The sequence below is a fragment of the Medicago sativa genome, chromosome 7 (assembly GCF_051527215.1).
Source record: "Medicago sativa cultivar Bolivia chromosome 7, Bolivia_mono, whole genome shotgun sequence".
Taxonomy (NCBI): domain Eukaryota; kingdom Viridiplantae; phylum Streptophyta; class Magnoliopsida; order Fabales; family Fabaceae; genus Medicago; species Medicago sativa.
Window position 1 is genome coordinate 35,003,151 of NC_140755.1, and position 23,157 is coordinate 35,026,307.

Genomic DNA, 23,157 nt, shown 5'->3' on the forward strand with positions numbered 1-23,157 from the left:
AGCAATCATAGAGTAAAGATTAGGGTCAAGTTTGGAGAGTATTGGATGAAGTGGAAAAGATTTCCCCAAAACGAAATCGCAGCTGAACTGCGATTTTGCTGTCAATGTGCAAAACGCGTTTTTATTGTCTCAGTTTGACAAGTTTAAGTTCCGAACTGGGTTTAGCTGTAAACACGAAAGTTGTAGGTATGGATGTTAGCTTTCTAATGCCGTTGGTCTCACGTCAAAAGAATATACAGAACTTGAGTTATGGTCAAATTACTGCACGTAGGTCACAGTGAATTTTTATGGACTTTCAGCACAACTTTTCCGAATTTAAAATGAAAACTGGTATTGATCGGTACAGAACTGGTCTTAGGCATAAACATGAAAGTTTTAGATAATTTTGTTAGCTTTCTAGTGGCTTTGGTTTGACGTGAAAATGATGTTTGGTCTTTGAGTTATGATGAAAATACTACAGGGAGGTCTTAGCAAAATTGTACGGTGACAGCATTCTCTGTTTCATGTTTTTGCGTTTTGTTCATATGTTTCTGTTTTGAATTGATCTTTGTTGTAAACATGAAAGTTGTTGATATTTGTGATATCTTTCCAGTAGCTTTTGTTTAACATGAAAATATGTTGTGCATAATTTATTATGTTTTTACAAAGATACATAGTGAATTATTGTTGATGTTTAAATACGATGTTATATGAAGTTGTTTATGATTGATGAATATGATGTTTTAAGATGTTGTTTATTATCATTTGATATTGTTATATTATGATATGACATGAATTATTTATGTGATCCATATGTTGTCAAGATGCTAAGATGTTAAGACGTTAAGATGATAAGAGTTGTTAAGTCGTCGAGTCGTTATGAAGTCATCAAGTTGTTAAGATGTTATATTGTCAAGATGTTGGGATGTCATAGATGTTCATGAAGTTGTCTAAGTTGTACGAAAGTAGATGGGGGCTTAATGACCGACAGGTTCTTTATGGCCTTAGCGATGGGGGCTTAATGCCCGACAGGTTCAAATATGACCTTAGCGAAGGGGGCTTAATGCCCTGGTGGTACCACATGCATGTTGAAGTTGTCTAAGTTGTTTTTGAAGTTGTCTAAGTTGTTGTTGAAGTTATCTAAGTTGTTGTTGAAGTTGTTGTTGCATTGTAGAGTCGTCATAACTTATATTTAATTATGATTTAATGATGATGATGTTTGACGATGATGTTGTTCATGTTTGATGATGATGTTTGATTTTGATGATGATGTTTGACGATGATGTTGTTCATGTTTGACGATGATGTTGTTTAGGATTGATGATGATGTTGATTATGATTTGTTTATGATGGTTGAATATGAAGTTGTTATGATAAGATGCTATGTGATTTATGATATGCTGATATGTGAATATGATAAGATGTTATACATTTACTAATGATGATGTATGATGATTCCTCGTGATTATATTTAAGATGGATTGTTTGTGATTATGTTTATGGTTGATATATAATGTTATGAGATGGTTATGATTAGTACTTGATGTTATATGATGTTGTTTATGTCTATGATTAAGATGCTATGATTAAAAGGATATATGATAATGCTTATGACTAATATTTGTAGATATGTGATGATATTTATATGATGATATAATATGAAGTATATGACTATTGTAGGAAGAATAATGATACTAGTTAAGGAAGTTTAAGTTGCTAGATATGATTAATGAATTATAGGATGTTTAAGTTGTTGAATGTACTTTACATGATTTATATGCTTTATATTATTGTTTGAGAAATCTCACCCCTCTGCTTGGAAATGTTGCTCTTCGTATGGGTAACTTGCAGGTAATCAAGATTAGAGGTGTCGTGAGTGGACTCCTCACATGTGTGTCTAGGTGCTCTGATACGTAACGGGATGGGACTTGACTTTACTTCTATTCCTTACGTATTGTTTATGAACTTTTATGAATAAATATTGGACTAAGACTTATGAGATTTTCTGATGAGGCCTACGTGGCAAAGACTTTTTATGTTGAATGAACTAATTTCGCTGCGAAGTTTTGAATTACTTATGTTAAATGATTTTGAAGAATAAATTGTTATTTATTCAGTTTATGAATTTTTAAGAAGTGTAGCATTCCGTTTAAAGTTGAATTACTCTGATTTTTAATTATGAAATTTTTATGTTGGGAAAACGGGATGTTACAGAAGGCTTCACGATGTTGATGGTGAATTCTGTGTTTGGGAAAAAGCGGAAGTAGATGAGTTATGTTTGTAGGACATTGAAAAGATGGTGAAACATTGCAGAGGTTACTTCAAGGTATCTAAATCGTGGCAAGAAGGGTTGCAGGAAGACCAAAAAGAGCATGAGAAAGGATGGCTATGAGGAAACTGTTTGTGGGAGTAACATGAAGAAGACTTACCTGTTTGTGGATCGTTTGGTCATAACTTAAGAAGTTATGTGAAGCAAGGTGTTTCTAGGAGACCAGAAGATTGGTTTGATACTGAGCCTGAACAACCAGAAGAAGAAAATGCTGAAAATGTTGTTGCTGAAAATGTTGTTGCTAATGATATGTGAGAAAATGATGATTAAGTTCAAACTATTGTCAATCTTGTTGTTAATGAGGTAGTTCTTGTCATCAATGTTGTTGCAAATGAGGCAGTTCCTAGACAGTATAACTCATAAAATATGAGGATCGATTTGCTAGTAAGTGTACTAATTTAGGGATTGATTTGATTAAAAAATTTATTACAGGGAGTAAGTATAAGGAGGTATGGCGTTAGAGGACCAATTATTTTAACTGTGAGAAAACTGTTTGTGGAAGTAACATGAAGAAGACTTACTTGTTTGTGGATCGTTTGGTCATAACTCAAGAGGCTGTGTGAAGCAAGGTGTTTCTAGGAGACCAGAAGATTGGATTGATACTGAGCCTAAACAAACAGAAGAAGAAAATGCTGAAAATGTTGTTGTTGAAAATGTTGTTGCTAATGATGTGCGAGAAAATGATGACCAAGTTCAAACTGTTGTCAATCTTGTTGATAACGGGGTAGTTCTTGTAATCAATATTGTTGCAAATGAGGCAGTTCCTGGACAGGTATGACTCATAAAATATAAGGATCGATTTGCTAGTATGTGTACTAATTTAGGGATTCATTTGATTGAAAATTTTATTACAGGGAGTAAGTACAAGGAGGTATGGCGTTGGAGGACCAGTTATTTTAACTGTGAGGTCTAAGCAAACATTAATGAGGGGTCATGCTCCAGCACATGCAATTGCTCCTTGAGTTATTAGAGTATCATATTATGGTTATGGGCTATCCGATTTTACTCAACCCCAATTCATGAAGTTTATCCCAACACTAGGATTTCCAAAGAAATGATGTTTGATACATGTTTAAATTATGATTTTGGAAATGTAATATTAAGACTTGTTTAAATTATGCCCCCTAGTTGGGATTTTTTTTTTCTTTTCTAAGTAATATTTAAGAACACCTTTCTATGACTTATGACTTGTTAATGCCTCACAGTTGGGTTGATTTTTGTTGCATAATATTCTTGCACTTGTAGTGCAATGACTTAATTATGACTTATTAATGCCCAATTTTTTTTTTGGTGCATTGGCAAAACTAAACAGGAAAAAAGAGAAGAAAAAGAAAAACAGCAACAAAATAATTAAACACGAGGAACAAGGGTCCTCAAAGAATCACTGAGGAGAATGCCCTTCAAATCTTCGGGGGAGGGGGGTGTATTCCACAACTTCCACTTGATGTCGTTGCTAGAGCCCCACTTTGCGAGAAAATCCGCACTAGCATTTCCTTACCTAAGAGAGTGACATAACTTCACCTCCCAGTCCAAGTTCAAGAGATCAATAATGTTGGCAATGGCAGATGCATAACAATGATATTTGTTTACAGGATTAGCTAAAATATCAATGACACCCTTAGAATCAGAGTAACAAATGATGTAGGTACATCCGAAGTTCCTTGCAAGACGCAACCCTTAGTAAATAGCCATGATTTCTGCATAGGTGTTATTGGAAAGTCCCAGGTAGCAATGATTAATGCCCAAAATTGTGTCTCTACTTTTTACTTTGTTCTGAACTTATATGCATCAAGGATCAAACTGACGTTTGTTTATATAATTCAAGGACTTATTTGATGGTATTTTCATATAATGTAAGGATCGATTTGATATTTAATCAAATAATTCCGGGACTAATTTGATGGTAATATTATGACAGAAAGGTTGCATTCATTCATCTTCAACCTCTTTTCATCGAGGGTATTGCACACTCCTAGTACAATACAGTAGCATGTTAAAAAACTCAAACAAGCAAATTATGACTATCAAATATTTAATCAACATAAGCTCACTTCCTACACACTCAACTTTGTCCACCAACCATCTTTTGGACGTGAATGCCTCTAATGTATACTCTGCATAATGATTAGAACGATCACACATGGACCCCCTCGTAATATAACACGCAAGTCTTCAATTCATTACCTACTAAGAGATGACTTAGGGGAGGAAGGGCAACACCTTTTGATTCAAACTTAGATTCAATTAAAATTGTTATGGTCGTTCATGGGTGTTTGTCTTACAACAAGACTTACTCTCAATAATTCGGCAAAACCACACCACACTTCGAGAAGAAAATACATTATCTTCTCACCACACTTTCCAAAAAACCATAAACTTAAAAACACCTCACTTCGTCAAATCATAATACAAAGCCTTATAAGATATAATCGAACTCTAAGTATCAAAAACGGTCTTCTTCATACTGTTTCTAACACAATCAGTTCGACATCTCCTTTTTGCTCGTCATAATTTAAAATCATCATTTCAAATGCCACAAACTGACGCCTTGGGGGCTTATGTTATGGACTAGCGAAAACCCTAGTCTGCCACAAATTAAGGCCCATTTCTACACATACCCAACTGAGTAGAATCTCCTTCTCACCTCGGATTCTCTCCGCCTCACTAAAGCCTCATAATGTCGTGGTGACTCATAAAGACTATGATGGTTTATGGGCACCCTTACATAACGGCTGCCCCATTATCACACCATTACTACATAACGGTCTCCTCAACCCTATATAATGAGCTTTTGACAAGCTTACAAGGTATGTATCTCTCTGTGCTTCACTCCCACTCTTGCTTATAGGCTAACTTGGGCGTCGGAGCACATGTAGGTACAACAACCCCCCTTCTCCTCAACAGGATTGCGACCACCGCATCCTCGGAGCACCGTCACAAAGGGTCAGAGCACCTACTGTCGTCGATCCACCTCCACTGTGAGTATCTTCATCCTTTTCGGATAATTTATATGTTTGTTCATAACAAAGGGTATTAGAGATTTATGAATTTAAAGTGATCCCGTTCAATTTTGACCTTTCTGACTAGATACCATATCTCATGCATATTTTCCCTCATGTATATGTGTATTGCCTTATTTGTTAGAAATCTCCCAACGAGACACAACACATGATTCGTCGATTGTTCTCCTTGATTAACTTCTTCGATTTCAATCGCCACTTCGTCTTCCTCAGCCTCTGGATTGAGTTGTTCAAAAGACTCCATGGAAACTAGGTTAAAGAGTTGGTTTATGTAGGAAAATCTCAGTGATCATGTGCAAAGTTTAGATCAATAAATAGTTTGCAAAGATTGATTTTTGGGTTGCGTATAAAGATCTTCTTACATAGGAGAGAAAAGAACTTCTCACGTGAAATGTTATTTTCTTATTTTAATCCAGAGAGAATGGGAGTAGATGGTTGAATAATCTAGCTACGGTTTCAAACAATATCATTTGAAATAAATTGGTTCCTCTCACAGTTTCATTATTTGCTTGGAGACTTGTTCATAATTTCTCCGAAAAAATGATAATGTAGACCAAAGGGAAATCATATATGAATTCCAGTTACTTGATACGATATAAGAAAAATGGTCAGGATGTTTTAATGAAAAAAAAAAAGAAGGAATGCTAGCAACATATATAAATTTGGTAGAACCCATGTGAATTTTAATCAATAAGAGAGTGTGTTGAAAAGTGTATTAAAATGTGTGTTGTTAACATTTCTCTAAATTTGCTAAAAAAAAACATTTCTCTAAAAAGAAATATATATCCAAATACACAATATAAATATAAGTAGTTTTTTTAAAAAAAATCTCTAAAAAAAGTATTTATTTTAAAAGAATAAATATAAATAATTCTAATAATAAATAAAGTTTCAATTAATCAAGTACTTGGATACATTTAAAAGAATAAGTCTTATTTCAAGATTCTTCCATTAGTGCCGTCTCCAGCGGAAGGATGGTTGGATAAATCTTCATTATCATCTCGGACAAGAGTAAATGCATTTGAAATCGAATTTTTTTGCATATATTATGCATTGTCCTTACCAATTGAGCTAAGCTCACGACATTATCAATGATTGTTTGTTATATCATGTCAATGCTTGTTGTCAAAGTTCTCAACTTTTGGTTTTTCAAATAGTATTGAAGAAATTAATGAAGATTTCAAATGAGGTACTCTCTTAATAAAATTTGAGACAAAGGTTCAAATTATTCTTTGGAAAATGCTAACTTGTGCCCTTAAACACAAGTTAATGAGTCAAAAATAAAAATATTTTATTGCTAGGAATGCAACTGAATTTAATTATTTTAAATATAATTAATTGAATGCACAAATTTTGTGCATTCAATTTATTACAAACTTAAAAATTAAATTCAATGCACACATTACAATAAAAAGTTACTATATTTAAATCATTAACTTGTGAATTAAAGGCACAAGTTAGTTTTTCCCTTAAAATAATAAATCGAAGAACCACTTAAACCATCTATAATGGGTATCCTCCCCTTATTTAGTACCATGTAAAATAAGCACACCATGGCGACATCAATAAATATGGTGTTTTAAATCATTAACTTGTGAATTAAAGGCACAAGTTAGTTTTTCCCTTAAAATAATAAATCGAAGAACCACTTAAACCATCTATAATGGGTATCCTCCCCTTATTTAGTACCATGTAAAATAAGCACACCATGGCGACATCAATAAATATGGTGTTTATAAAGATAGGTGCTCTTATAGACACCCTTTCTCCTCTCCTATTCATGTATGTCACATGTATTAACTCTATTTGCTCTCTATATTAAATTAGAGTAGTATTTTAAAATTTATTTTGCTTGATTGTAGCATATAACCTTTGGAAATTTTATAAAATTGCAATTGTCAAATTGTCAATTCTTGAATTTGGCAACGCTAAGGTAGATAGTCAACAAGATTAGTTGTTATTTAAATTATGCAATTTATCATTTATTTTATATTGTTTTTTCAAGTTTCAACTTTTTCTTGAATTATTAATAAAATAAAAATAAAAATAAATTGCTTTTTTTATAATTTATAATTAAATTACTTCAATATTTTAAAATTATATATTTATGAATGAGTATATAAATTAATATTAAAATTTATTGATAATTTTTTAGATGCTTTTATTAGGTATTGACGTGTATAGTCCAGACCCATTTAAACACTCAAATGGCATGCTGCATGCATTGGAGATGGTCTTATGACACTGTAGAAAGATACTTACCCTGTGTCATTTGTGAACTCTTCACACTTTTTTTTTTTTCTTTCTTTCTTTCAAACTTTCTTCTATCTTATGTCAAAAAAAATAAAAACTTTCTTCTATATCTCAAAAAGGAGATAGGGAGACCAATAGAGAAGGTCTCCGCATTTTTTGGCATTTTCATTTCTCAGATAAAACATATTTTTCATTTCTTTCAAACCAAAAAATGTCATGTAAAAAATGGTTCACATTGCCTCAATTCGTATAAAGGGAAAAAGATAAAATGATCATTAACAGAAGAATCCGTAGACAGGTGCTAAAATTGATTTCGTACCAAGGTTTCAATCAAAGCAATCTTAACATGAAAAATTAGAGTTCTAGTAGCATAGATTCCAATTATATCAAATTAATAAATAAAATGATATATTTTAATTATTTTTTTATCACAGCTCAAATAACATTGATCTAACAATTTGTGCAAATCAAAAACAAGGAAGCCTCAGAGATCTTGGTGGATAAATAATCGTCACATGGGTGATCCCATCAAGAGTAGCAAATATTTTCTAACATCACAGGCTACAAACTCAAATCACACAAATTAACAATCATAAATTAAAAAAAAAAAAAGGCAATAAAACAAGTATAAAAGAATAAAAAAACATAAATTAAAAATTGCAAAAACAAATTTTTTTGATTGATGTAGTCAGAAGTAGCTGGTTATGATTATCATATATGAATAATATCAATCGTAATCCGTCAATTTTTCATCCTTCAACATCAAAAGACATACAAAAAAAAAAAACATAAATATACTAAAACAATTAACATTTAAGGTTAAATTAAAACAAAAATTGTATCTATCTCGTCACCGGAAAATCCCGTAGAAAGGATATCCGGAGCTAAAGATAGAGTGCACGCATAATTTACACGTACACATGTAAAACAAACATTACTATTGCCTAATGATAGATTCCTTGACATACATATCGATGACCAAAGAATTGCAATATTAGGCTTAGAAAAATTGTTTCAACAACAACAGATAAATAAATTAAACAAAACTATAGAACACAGATACGGACACGGACACAAGACACACCTAATTTGAAGAGTGTTCGTGTTTCAGGAAAAAAAACAATTTGATAAACAAGACTCAGAGAGTTGCATAATGTGCTCAAAGATGAATCATATGATTCATCTCATACAAGAGGTGTCAGAATAAAGCAATATTCATCCTCGTCGTTGTTTAAACAAATAATTAACAAAAACTGAAAAGAAAAATAAAATCGAAGAACAAACAGAGAGAAAGAAAAAGATTGTTGATCGAACAACAAAGTAGGTGCGGCTACATCTGCGAAACAGAGAAGTGAACAGAATGTAAATTAGGGTTGGATGAAGTTTCAGAGAGGCTTGTGGTTTTTATAGGCTTTTTGTTAGGGTTAGTATCTACTTGAAAATCTTGTTAAAAGTTTGGGCTTTTATGGGTCGAGTTTTGTTGTTGTGTGTTTGTTAATCGCACATTGCCTTTTTTATTCACACCCCCATACCTCTGTTTTCAGATTTAAGTACGCCTTGTGTTCCATAATCCATTGAGACTTTGTTTGCTTAAAAGTACTTATACTAAGGCTTTTTTTGGGAAAAAAAATTGTCAATAATTGATAGGTTAGCTTATAATAGATGAGCTGATAGTGAATAACTGATAAACTAGTTAGCATATAAGCTAGCTTATAGAATTTGGAGTGTTCCGTAAAATTTACAGTTGAATTTAGATTGGTTTGGTTCTTTGAAGTGTGCTCCTCAAGGTTTCTGGTTCGATTTTACCATGTGGCGATTTCGGTGGATTAGTTTAACTTCTTGAATTAGCTTATAAGTATGAAAAGACATAAATAATATATATTTAAGGCTTAATAGGTCATTTGATCCTATAATTAATTTCAAGTTTTCATTTTAGTCCCATAACTAATAAAACTCATGTTTTGGTCCCCCACGTTTGTCTCCGTCGGTCAAATAAATCCTGACTATTAATTTTAACCTTAAATGTCTATGGTGAACCAACCTTAAGAGTGGTCCACCATAGGTCCTATTAATTTTTTTAATTTAAATCGTTTGATTCTTTTTTTATTAAAAGAGGACTGTTAAATCATGCATGTCTACTGTATCTTATGATGAACCAGCAACATCTAACTTTATATCCCATTCTTCATCTTCTTCCTTCCCCTCATTCATCATCTTCATAAAAAAATTCTAGAAAACACAACCAACATAAAAAATAAAAAATAAAAACCAGTAAAGTCTTTCTCTTTATTTCTCTCTTAGATCTCAATCTATCTCCCCCAAATGGTTATGAAATTAGGGTTACCATTGATTTCCTTTATCAAATTATCACAATCTGATTCAAATATAACCTTCAAGCGACAATCCTTCTAGAATTTTCCCTCAAAACACATAAAATCTATTGTTGTTAATTCATAACAAAAAAAAAAGCAGTTTTAATAATCAGTGTAACTAGCACATCACAAAACAAAGAATCACTTTTTTTTGTTGCTATTAATCCAAACAAATCTTTCCACAGCAAACCTTCTCGAAGATGGTAGTAATTGAAGATCGAAACGTGATTCCCTCCACTGCGGCTTCAACCAATGACGTTTTCGACGGCTTTGAAACGGCCAGTGACACCGATCTCGGCAGCGACGTCGACGCCGACGGCGGCCCAATCAAACACGAGGAAAGAGATCATGGTGATCAGAAAAGCCACCAACAAAGCTTCAATTTTTGGAAGCTTCAATTTTTAATTTTCTCCTTTCAGATCAGAAACAAAGCTTTGATTTCTTTCTCTTTCAAGTAGGCGTGGGATGATGTGGTTTTTTTAAAGGGAGCTTCTTCTGAATTCATAGTCTATATCATAACGCAGAACGCATTTCACTGGGAAAACGAATTGGTTACTTGAAAGTTCTTTTACTTTTCTTCCTTTCATTTTTTGGGTTTGGTAAAGTGCTTTAATTCAGTCTGTGGAGATGTTCGTAACTATGTTCAAAGGGTAACAGTGAACTCAAACACTGTGATACGTTTTGGACTTCTCGGTGAGGTTTAGTATGGGAAAGGGGAGTTCTTTCCCTTCATGGGAAAGTTAAACCACAACCATGGATTTATTACTTTTTAAATTGAATGGTCAGGATTTGTGACATGGTAATTGTTGTGAATTGTTGAAAGACATTGTGTACCGCAGCAGTGGTCCCCACGTTCTGATTAAAAAACAATATTTGATTTCTTTGTAATAGGTAATGGGCTGGCAATTTCTTTGGGCCTTAGTTGCTGAAACTTGAATTTTCTTATGGCCCAGGTAACTAAGTTGCTAAATGTAGCTGCTATGTTAAAAAAATTGTTGCGCTGATATTAAAAGTAATAACATAAAAAATCAATTGGTTTTTAAATTGATATTAAAATGAATGAAAAATAATTTTTGACATAAAATAAATATATCTGGATTATTTTATACGTGACAGAAAATTATTTGTGACAAAAAATTAGGGTTAATAGGGGTTTACCCCCTGCCATTTGGGCGACTTTTGAAAAACCCCCCCGTAAAAAAAAAACTTGTAGATTCCCACTTGTAATTTCAAGATTCTTTGGTTTACCCCCCCGAAGCCAATAGTTAGCAGCTGACTGGACAAAAAGGGTGACGTGGCGCGCTGACTGTATAATTATTTTTATTTTTTATTTTTTTATTGGGGTACACGTGGCATTTTTGTTTTTTTTTTAAAAAAAATTATTAAAAAATCTGGAAAAATCGAAAAATGAATAAAAAAAATCTAGAAAAATTAATAAAAAATGAAAAAAATATAAAAAAATTCTGAAAATTGAAAAATTAATAAAAAAATTTAAAAATTCTGGAAAATTGAAAAATTAATAAAAATGAAAAAATTGAAAAACAAACGGTAAAAATTAAAAAAATCTGGAAAAATTAATAAAAATAAAAAAAATCAGAAAAATTTAAAAATTCTGGAAAAATTAATAAAAATAAAAAATGATTAAAAAAATAAAATAATCTAATAAAATGAAATATAATGAAAAAATTCTGGAAAATATTTAAAAAAAATTCGAAATTTTCAAAAAAAATTAAAAAGATTAATCATTTTTAAAAAAAATGAAATTTTTGAAATTTTCATTCGTATTTTTCGAAATTTCAAAATTTTGATTAGTATATATGTCGAGCTTAGGTTTTTTCAGTGTATTTTTTCACTTATTCTCGGTTTATAAATACACAAAAGTTCCCGGTTTATAAATACACAAAAATTCCCGGAAAAAATACTAATGAAAATTTCAAAATTTCGAAAAATATGGTTTTTTCAGTGTATTTTTTCCCTTATTCTCGGTTTATAAATACACAAAAGTTCCCGGTTTATAAATACACAAAAATTCAAGGAAAAAATACTAATGAAAATTTCAAAATTTCGAAAAATACATAAAAAAACCTAAGCTCGGTTTATAAATACACATATTTTTTTCCCTTATTCTCGGTTTATAAATACACAAAAATTCCCGGAAAATTTTTGAGAAATACTAATGAAAATTTCAAAATTTTGAAAAATACATAAAAAACCTAAGCTCGGTTTATAAATACACATATTTTTTTCCCTTATTCTCGGTTTATAAATACACAAAAATTCCCGGAAAATTTTTGAGAAATACTAATGAAAATTTCAAAAATTTTTCATTAAAATTTCATTTTTCCAGAATTTTCATTAAAATTTAAAATTTCGAAAATTTTTATTTTTCCAGAATTTTAATTTTTTTTAGAAAATTTTGAAATTTTATTTTTTCCAGATTTTTTTAATTATTTTTCATTTTATTAGATTATTTTATTTTTATTAATTTTTCAATTTTCCAGAATTTTTTGATATTTTTTATTGATTTTTCGTTTTTCCAGAATTTTTTATTTTTTTATTAATTTTTCAATTTTCCAGAATTTTTTAATATTTTTTTATTGATTTTCCATTTTTCCAGAATTTTTAAATTTTTTTATTAATTTTTCAATTTTCCAGAATTTTTTAATATTTTTTTCATTTTTTTATTAATTTTTCTAGATTTTTTTTATTCATTTTTCGATTTTCCAGATTTTTTAATAATTTTTTTAAAAAAAAACAAAAATGCCACGTGTACCCCAATAAAAAAATAAAAATAATTATACAGTCAGCGCGCCACGTCACCCTTTTTGTCCACTCAGCTGCTGACTATTGGCTTCGGGGGGGTAAACCAAAGAATCTTGAAATTACAAGTGGGAATCTACAAGTTTTTTTTTTACGGGGGGGTTTTTCAAAAGTCGCCCAAATGGCAGGGGGGTAAACCCCTATTAACCCCAAAAAATTATTTGTGACATAAATAATGTTGTTTACATCAAATATTTTCAAGTGTTTTAAGTCTAAGGATCTTTCATTTTTGGGTGAGATTTTAGAGTTTGAACATTCATTGAACAGTTTTACAAGTGGTTTAGGCCTAAGATTCGTTATGTTTAGATGAGAGTTTGGAGTTTGAATAGTTATTGATCCTTCTTACTTGTTGTTTTAGGTCTAAGATTCTTTCCTTTTGGGTTAGACTTTAGAGTTTGATTATTCATTGATCAGTCTTTATTGTTGTTTTAGGTCTAAGATTCTTTCCGTTTAGATGAGAGTTTAGAGTTTGATTATTCATTGAACCTTCTTTCTTGTTGTTTTAGGTCTAGGATTCTTTCCGTTTTGATGAGAGTTTAATGTTTGATTATTCATTGAACCTTCTTACTTGTTGTTTTAGGTCTAAGATTCTTTCAGTTTAGATGAGAGTTTATAGTTTGATTATTCATTGAACCTTCTTTCTTGTTGTTTTATGTCTAAGTTTCTTTCCGTTTAGATGAGAGTTTAATGTTTGATTATTCATTGAACCTTCTTACTTGTTGTTTTAGGTCTAAGATTCTTTCAGTTTAGATGAGAGTTTATAGTTTGACTATTCATTGGACCTTCTTTATTGTTGTTTTAGGTCTAGGATTCTTTCTGTTTAGATGAGAGTTTAATGTTTGATTATTCATTGAACCTTCTTACTTGTTGTTTTAGTTCAAAGATTCTTTCAGTTTAGATGAGCGTTTATAGTTTGATTATTCATTGAACCTTCTTACTTGTTGTTTTAGGTCTAAGATTCTTTTAGTTTAGATGAGAATTTAGAGTTTGATTATTCATTGAACCTTCTTACTTGTTGTTTTAGGTCTAAGATTCTTTCCATTTAGATGGAAGTTTAGAGTTTGATTATTCATTGATCATTTTAGGTCTAAGATTCTTTTAGTTTAGATGAGAGTTTATAGTTTGATTATTCATTGAACCTTCTTTCTTGTTGTTTTATGTCTAAATTTCTTTCCGTTTATATGAGAGTTTAATGTTTGATTATTCATTGAACCTTCTTACTTGTTGTTTTAGGTCTAAGATTCTTTCAGTTTAGATGAGAGTTTATAGTTTGACTATTCATTGGACCTTCTTTATTGTTGTTTTAGGTCTAGGATTCTTTCTGTTTAGATGAGAGTTTAATGTTTGATTATTCATTGAACCTTCTTACTTGTTGTTTTAGTTCAAAGATTCTTTCAGTTTAGATGAGCGTTTATAGTTTGATTATTCATTGAACCTTCTTACTTGTTGTTTTAGGTCTAAGATTCTTTTAGTTTAGATGAGAATTTAGAGTTTGATTATTCATTGAACCTTCTTACTTGTTGTTTTAGGTCTAAGATTCTTTCCATTTAGATGGAAGTTTAGAGTTTGATTATTCATTGATCATTTTAGGTCTAAGATTCTTTTAGTTTAGATGAGAGTTTATAGTTTGATTATTCATTGAACCTTCTTTCTTGTTGTTTTATGTCTAAATTTCTTTCCGTTTATATGAGAGTTTAATGTTTGATTATTCATTGAACCTTCTTACTTGTTGTTTTAGGTCTAAGATTCTTTCAGTTTAGATGAGAGTTTATAGTTTGATTATTCATTGAACCTTCTTTATTGTTGTTTTGGGTCTTGGATTCTTTCCGTTATGGTCATACTTGAGAGTTCGACCGGTGTTTTAAAAGTCATTGATCGTTTATTACCAATGGAGTATGCCTAAGAAGCTTTTTTTTATTAGTGAAGAAAACTTTACTAATTTATCCTTTAACCTTTATTGTCTACTCATGTAGTGTTAGTGTAAAAAAATATTTTATGGTTTATAAAAATTATTTAAAAAAAATTAAAATTGTGAATTAATAACGACTAATATTAATACATCCTTTTCCTTAAAAAATATTAATACATGAGCCTGAGTTCCATTTTTCTCTCATTAAGCTTTTCCCAATATCAGATCCACGTTTGAATCCATTTCCTTTCTTCCTTCAAATTTTCGAACATCCAACACAATGGCATCCTCAAGCAGCAACTCTTCTAATCCAATATGTGTCCGTTGCTCATACACGAAGGATGGATCTTTCTCCGCGATGACAACTGAACCGTGCTGTAGATGCGATGCCGTCGACGGACAACCGGCGAACCCTTCACTATCTGTAGTTGCTAGACAAAGGTCGTTTTTTAGGCCTTTAAGTTTGGATAAACAAATTGAAACACTGATTGTTCATTTCGAGGGGTTGATCGACCAAGTGAAGAAAGATGTAGATCTGGATAACGTGAATAGGAGGAAGAGCATGGAGGTTGGTTTGAACAAAGTTAGGGCCGATTTGATACTCATATCTCTGATTTGAAGAGCATATTTGAGATTAGGGTTGCTGAAATTCAAAAGAAATCTATGGAAAAAGTTGCAAAAATATGTGGGTTGCAAGAGATTTAATCTTGTGAGATGTTGAAGTTGAATGAAGAGGTTCAAAAGGCAAGGAATTCAATTTCAATTGTTAAGTACATACTTGTTGCTTTAATCATGCATTTCTTTTGTATCTCAACAAAAAATTTCAATGTTTAGTCATTGTTTGTTAATTGTTTAGATTTATGATGTTTAGGTTGTTCATGTTTGTATTTAGTTATGTTGTTAATCAAATCTGTTTGTAATGTTTAAATTGTTATGTTGTTAATGAAATATGTTGTTCATGTTCAATTTACGAATTTTCTGGGCAGAGCTTGAATTTTCTGGGCAGAGCTATGCATTTTCTGGGCAGTTTCTTGATAGAGTGATGAATTTCTGGGGAGAGATTGAAGTTTTTGGGCAATTATTTAAGATTCTGCAATATATGTTCAATTTGGTGGATTAATATTGTTTTATGATTTTTATAACCGAAATGGACATTTATTAAATTAATAAATGTTATTGATTTTTTTTTACCGATAAATGTTATTGATTTTTTTTTCACAATAATGTGGGGGATGACAAAGTCAACTTTTCTCTCCCATTTGGGAGTAATAGTACACGCACATGTGATCTTGCTGACAGCAGAAGCTTAATTGATGGGTAGAGCTTGTAGAATCGCATCATTATAGAACCAAATCACTATTTCTTTGTACTTTTTTTTACAAAAGCCTATACAAATTGCAGAAAATAATCATAACTTACATTGAAATGAAAATTTTAAAATCAAGTACTAACAGAGTTTTTTGAGAAGAGTACTAACAGAGTTTGGTTTTTATGTAACAAATAACGTTACATTTTTTTTTTGAAGAAGCTAAACTAGCCCACCTAAATTGGCACTGGAGAGAATCGAACCAGAGACCTCGAGGAGGAGCACACTCCCAGATTACAAGTCAATACCACCAGGCCAACCCAAGTGGGTTACAAATAACGTTACATTAATTTCAAATTTATACTATAATAAAGATATTTTATGATTAATAATGATTTGAGTGAGTACTTAGTCAAATAAAAGGGTAATTAGATACCGTAGAATCAAATTGTAGTAACTAATTAAGCAACTTAAATTTTATTCGACGCCCTAATTTGTAAAATTTTGACGAGTAAGATTTGTGAAACATCGTCGTATCACAAATTTCAATTGTTTTTTTAATTTTTTAATTCGACGTCGTAATTTGTAAAATTTGACGAGTAAGGTTTGTGAAACATCGTCGTATCACAAATTTCAATTGTTTTTTTAATTTTTTAATTCGACGCCGTAATTTGTAAAATTTTGACGAGTAAGATTTGAGAAACATCTTTGTATCACAAATTTTAAATGTTTTTTTAATTTTTTAATTTGACGCCGTAATTTGTAAAATTTTACGAGTAAGATTTGTGAAACATCGTCGTATCACAAAATTCAATTGTTTTTTTAATTTTTTAATTCGACGTCGTAATTTGTAAAATTTTGACGAGTAAGATTTGTGAAACATCGTCGTATCACAAATTTCAATTGTTTTTTTAATTTTTTAATTCGACGCGTAATTTGTAAAATTTTGACGAGTAAGATTTGTGAAACATCGTCGTATCACAAATTTCAATTGTTTTTTTAATTTTTTAATTTGACGTCGTAATTTGTAAAATTTTAACGAGTAAAATTTGTGAAACATCGTCATATCACAAATTTCATTAAAGTGTCCCGAATACACTTGTTAGCCTAAAAGCCAAAACAAATTCTCCTTGGAATATTTTAAACCGTAGTCTGTGTGACACTATGGTACATAGGTACACTCAATTGGCTGCAAAAGTGACAAGCAAACACAAATTCACTTTTAGTGACTACAAGTCACCCTCAAGTTTTTTCTTTATTATATTTAAATAAAAGAAGCTGTACAACATGTGAGTATATTTCTTATATTTTATTTCCATAACTTATCTATACAAATATGTACTTCACATAATTTTTACCTGTAATATCCCGCTGAATTTATAATAAATTGTCGTATCAATTACATGTCAAAACATAAATAATTGTTAAAGGGGTTAATTATTTATTAAGAAATGAGACATTAATCTATAAATATCTCGCTCATTATTCCAATGAACTCGAGAAATTTAATGGTTACGAATTAACGGAGGATAATTGTGTCTTTTCCTTTAAAGGGCAAAATGGTAAACTTGCTAATCAAGATTTTTTTTTTAAAGTTGGACCAAAGGCTTAATCTTCTCTCATTTTCCATATTCTTCTTCTTCATTCTAGAATATTTTCTTCCCCCTTCTCCCTCTAAGAAATCGGTCCCCTCCCTATACTACCTTAACCACCAAAACTTCATCAAATTACCATGCTTTCACTACATGAATGGTACACATAAGTTTTCTAGAGGTGATTTAAGGAAGAAACACACTTCAAAACTTCTCCTTCCATTCTTAATTCCTCAAAACCGCCTCTCCTTTTGATTCTCCATAACCTTCATTTTCATTCAAGCCTCATGGGAATTAGCTTATGAGTTTGCATTAGAGCACCAAAGAATGGATTAATCACAAGGTAAGTGGCATAATCATCTTTTCATGGGAATTTATTTAATCCAAGCTTTGATATATGTTTTATGTGTAATTGGAAGAGGATTATGTGTGGTAATGGTATTTAGAAATATGGTATGAAGAATGATAATAAGCTAGGAGCATTGGTGTGAGAACTTAGGACTTAAAGTGTGCAAGTTATTCCCATAAGCTATTTCAAGTGATTATTGATTGTAACATGTTGGAATTTTGTATAACTGGTTTAGGAGGTGTTTAAACATGTTGGGATTGATTCTGGAAAATTTGAGCAGAAATTGAATTGTTTAGAGGTCATAAGCTGTCAGTTAAGCTGTTTTGAGCAAAATGCCTTAAATGACTAAGTTGTGAGTTCAAACTACTGTACAAGTGATTCATAGGGTTAATAATACATGTTGGAACTTCTGTATTAAAGGTTGGGTCGAAATTTATGTGATAGAAGTTATAAGTTGCTAGTTAAGCTGTTGAAGAATAGCTTAAGTTGAAAGTTAAGTTGTTTCAAGTATTATTTTCTGATGAACAGTTTAGGCGAGATATGTTGAATTGGTATATGAGCAATGGAAAAAGAATAAGGTGTTCTAATCATGGTAAAGGTGATTAAATGGTAATTAAGCTGTTTTGGAAGTGCTTAAATAGCCAAACGGTGAACTTCGGGTGCAGGGACTGGAATGGAAATTTTTGTATATGCTGGTTGATGAAGTAAGAGTATGTCACAAATGAGTTGAGTTGTTTCAGAAAGAGTAACACCTATAAGCCAATACATAAGCTATTTTGGAAAATGGATTATGGAGTTTTGGAGCTAGCAAAAGCTGAAAATTGGGGATAAGCTGCTTGCAATTTCGGGACTAATGCCAAGGTGAGTTCCTTTAGCTTAAAACCCACCTTTGGGGATCAACTATGATTATGTTAGATTATTTAGATAATATGAATAATTTAGACCATTTCTATAATTACTGGCCGATTGTGCAAGCATGACTATCATGTCATATGATTGGTACATTTGAAACATAATAAATATGAGATAGTAGAATGATTAATTCTGAGTTAGGTATCCTTATTTGTTTATTCTAAAATCTCAATTATGTTAATAAGTATGTTATGCTAGTATAAATGTTGGAGGAAAAATTCTATCAACGCGAATGATTTATATAATTATAGTAATGATTTGAAAGAAAATGGAAATGAGAAGAAAAATTGAAATGAGTAACATGCTCATAGGAAAAAAATAAAAAAGAAAAGAAACTATGAATTTTTATCCGTTTGCTACAACGAGAGATAATGTAGCCTATGACGTACGGGTCATAGTAATGAATTTTTATCCGTTTGCTACAACGAGAGATAATGTAGCCTATGACGTACGGGTCATAGTAATGAACTTTTTATCCGTTTGCTACAACGAGAGATAATGTAGCCTATGACGTACGGGTCATAGTAAAGAACTTTTTATCCGTTCGCCACAACGAAGAGATAATGTGGTATATTTCCGTTCGCCACAACGAAGAGATAATGTGGTATATTTCCGTTCGCCACAACGAAGAGATAATGTGGTATATTCCGTTCGCCACAACGAAGAGATAATGTGGTATATTCCCGTTCGCCACAACGAAGATATAATGTGGTTTATGTACAAATAATGGAAAGAGATAAATGATGAAATAATTTATATTGAGCGGTACAAATGAGAAAATATTTTATATTGATGAGATAAATTATATTGAGTTGTATAAATGAGAAAATAATTTACATACTTTATTGATGGTAAATTCACATCATGAGATGCGATGATAAAGTATACGAGAAGTGTATCAATATGAAAATTATGTTTGAAATGAATTAGCTACGAAGCAATATTTTATGGAAATTTTACTAATCGTTGGAAATGAGGAATTTTAGTTATGAAACTCCGGCTTAGTTAGCCGAAACTAGTTGTTATCGGAAAAGAATCAGAGACATGCTCAATTCAGTATGTCAAAGTATAAGCTATACCAGAATACGATAGACCGGATATATGTTTATGATTATTATGTTTATGATTAAAGTTATGAATATGATTATAATTATTATATGATCAAAGTAGTATTTCAAACAGCGATTTTAGTTATCCCTTGATCGCTCAGTTATGCATAATGAAATTGTATAAACCCAAAATGGGTTGAGGTTAGAAACAGATGGCGATCCTAGGTTCCCCGAGGTTGCCTACAACCTAGGATAGATGGAACTCACTGAGACATCATGTCTCACCCAAATCCCTTTTATTTATTTCAGATATACGAGTTATTATACGTCATGATGGTTCTTGATGAAGGAGCAGAAGTAGCTGGACCATATAAAGTACACGTCAGTGGTACTATTTTTGAGTTAACAGGTGAGAAGTTCTATGAATTGTTCAGAGAATTTTTATTTATTGTAATTTTAATGTACCCGATGCCGAGTTTAACACTCATGCTAGATATCCTAGGTAATTTTCTAGTAGGGGTGTTTCATTACCAAAGCAAACAAAACCTTCTAAAGCTTGTTTTTCACTCACAACGTACCATCAGCAAGCTTCTCCTATGGATTTCTCAATGAGCGACGGTGACGAAGAAGACAACAACATGTTAGTTGCTTTTCATATTATTATATGTTTATGTATTTCAATTTTGTGTTCTACAGTTTTAAATATGTAGTAATAATTTCTTCTATTAAAGGAACAACAACTTGAATGAAAAAACCCTTGTGAAGAACAAACTGATGGTTCATGCAAAAAGGACTCTACATTGGAGATGGTGATGAAAGAGTTAGTAACCATGAAAACACTACTTTCAAAAGTCATTGCAAATCATGAGGTTAGTGTTTCTCCATATTTAGTATTTTGGTTTAAACTTTGTGTTTTTCCATTAAAATTTCAATAATAGTTTTTGTATTCTTATAGATCACTATCACTGAGCTGACTGAACTAAATGTCACATGCAAACAAATAGAAAAGTATGTGAAGAACATTGAAGAGAAGGATAATGGTAGTGGTGTGTTTACTGAACCCATGTAGAGCACCCCAGTAACTACCAAGACTCGTACACCAACTCATGTACCTTTGTTTGCTCCGAATGTTGTTAACATTGAGGATGACGATTTTAATCGAAATGTAGAGTTACCATCTGCTGATGCTGTCATTGATGTTGATGTGATGAACGGTGAAGGAAGTTGGTCTCAGAACATGATGATGTCTGATGAAGCAGTTGAACCTTTCATGCCAAGTGAGTGGCTGCCGAAAACTGGTTCAGACGCAAATTGCAGTGAAGCCGAGGAAATCCCTCGTAGCGACTTCAGGAGAACACATGCTAGGATGGTATATTAAAACTATACTTTGTTATTAAATTTAGTTGTGGCTTTGTTCTAATAATATTGTAGTCAACATCATTATGTTACTAAACCCTATACCACTTGAAATTAATTTTGGTTGTTTACACTTAACATAATTTATTTGATTCATTTTGTGCTTGTAACTCACAACCTGGTGCAAGTGTATGTCAAAACATGTTACATGTACTGTACGATTGAATTTTTTGATAATAGTTATTTGCCATAATAATAAACTAACTCTTTTCCTTTTTTGTAGCTCTCCCCTGGTACAGTTAAACCACCCATTCCCAAGAGGCTTTTCACCAATACTTCATGTCCTAGCTCTAGTAACAAAGGAAAGAGATCTAACTCAAAGGGTAAAAATAAGGCTGCTGAAACAAGTGTTAGAAACAAAGACAATGTGGGACTATCATTCCAAAAGTAAATAGTTTTACCTATTATTAAATTTTACACTACATGATAAAATGCATTTGTTATTCAATCTGCCAACCTCATCGTAACAAATGTTTTATAGGGTAAGTAGCTTGTATTTCGACACACAAATGACATGGACCTAGTTCCTAAACAAGTTCGAGTTTGTGCATTTCTATTTCAAAGAACCAAAGATGCTAAAATTATGGAAGAAAGGTTGGTGAAATCAGGAGAATTGTCGGCTTCTAGGAATGACTTGTTTTGCTTGATTCCAACTAAGAAAATTTATGAATTGGTAATTTGCTCTAACCATAATTTAATGTTTTTTGTTTGTGTAATAATTAATAGAAGTTGGTTATTAATTATTAAGTCGTAATTTGGTGTCAGGTGATGACACTTATGGCTGAGAGTATCCGAATAGCGCAACAACATTTGAGTTCTCAAGCGGTTTGGGTTCTCCCACCGTCTTTTGAGGTATACATATAGTTGGATTGTTTGCATAAATATATTTACATTTAAGAAAATAATGGTGGATGATGTGACATGCCGAAAAATCTAATTAATAATTATTTGTTTATTAGGCTGATTTTACTACTGGAATGCCAATACATCTGATACGTGAAAAGTATGTTAATTAATAATTATTTGTTAATTATTTGTAAGTACAATCTTTCAAATTGCAATTTTCTTGAACCAACAATAATTCAATGAGATACCAAACCCTATTAGGAGTTATTAATGAAACTATGCAATTGTATAAGGGCGTCATTGAAATTACGGTGTCCATATTTACATGAAAAATTAAATAAATGATAGTTTAAATGATTCTGTTAAGTATGGTATAACATTTAAGTTATATTATTAAAAAAATAAGACCAAAGGAAATGAATATTGTATTAATACGTATGGTATACCAAATGTTTTATTTGATTCTGCATGATTCAGAGTATGAAATGTTTTAAGTTATCATGTGCAATAATATTATGCATAGTTATTAGATCTATGTGCTTGTGAAGACTTGGACCGATCATTGGTACTTGATGATTATCCACCTTGAGGAAGCTACTATTTACCACTTAGATTCCAACTGTCCAGTAGTAGCCACTCCTTTCAGGAGGCTACAGATTCAAAAATTGGTAATATTATTAAATTAAATATAAGCGTGTTAAGTTAATATTAGCCTGGATAATTAAAACATTGCGTAGTAAAAACTGTGAAATGGATATTTGTAGGCCACTTTGCTGCACAAATTTGTGAGTGATCCAAGCTTTGGGTTGTCGTTCGACGACCAAAAGGATTTCACGTCATTTGATATTGTACCTGGTAGAGGCCTCCTATGCACTGGAAACAGGTTGAAAATACTATCAAAACATAACTCTTTAACATTTGCAATTATGTAGTCTGGAGTTAATTTTTAACAGTGTTTATTCTAATTATGGAGTTGTTAAATTATCATTGCTTATTATTTTTTCA

At 31.4% G+C, this 23,157-nt stretch overlaps 1 long non-coding RNA gene and 3 other non-coding genes across 4 annotated transcripts; 1 reads left to right on the forward strand and 3 right to left on the reverse strand.

Moving 5' to 3' along the window:
• Positions 1–8,061: 8,061 nt before the first annotated feature.
• LOC146905889 (small nucleolar RNA SNORD24) lies at positions 8,062–8,144 on the reverse strand. Its single transcript, XR_015020741.1, has one exon. It is a non-coding gene; the product is annotated as a small nucleolar RNA SNORD24 (small nucleolar RNA).
• Positions 8,145–8,264: 120 nt separating this feature from the next.
• LOC146905890 (small nucleolar RNA R12) lies at positions 8,265–8,343 on the reverse strand. Its single transcript, XR_015020730.1, has one exon. It is a non-coding gene; the product is annotated as a small nucleolar RNA R12 (small nucleolar RNA).
• A 373-nt stretch (positions 8,344–8,716) lies between these two features.
• Positions 8,717–8,807, reverse strand: LOC146905891 (small nucleolar RNA snoR1). Its single transcript, XR_015020997.1, has one exon. It is a non-coding gene; the product is annotated as a small nucleolar RNA snoR1 (small nucleolar RNA).
• Positions 8,808–17,354: 8,547 nt separating this feature from the next.
• LOC146905892 (uncharacterized) lies at positions 17,355–20,384 on the forward strand. Its single transcript, XR_015019093.1, has 2 exons — positions 17,355–18,790; positions 20,200–20,384. It is a non-coding gene; the product is annotated as an uncharacterized LOC146905892 (long non-coding RNA).
• Positions 20,385–23,157: the final 2,773 nt, after the last annotated feature.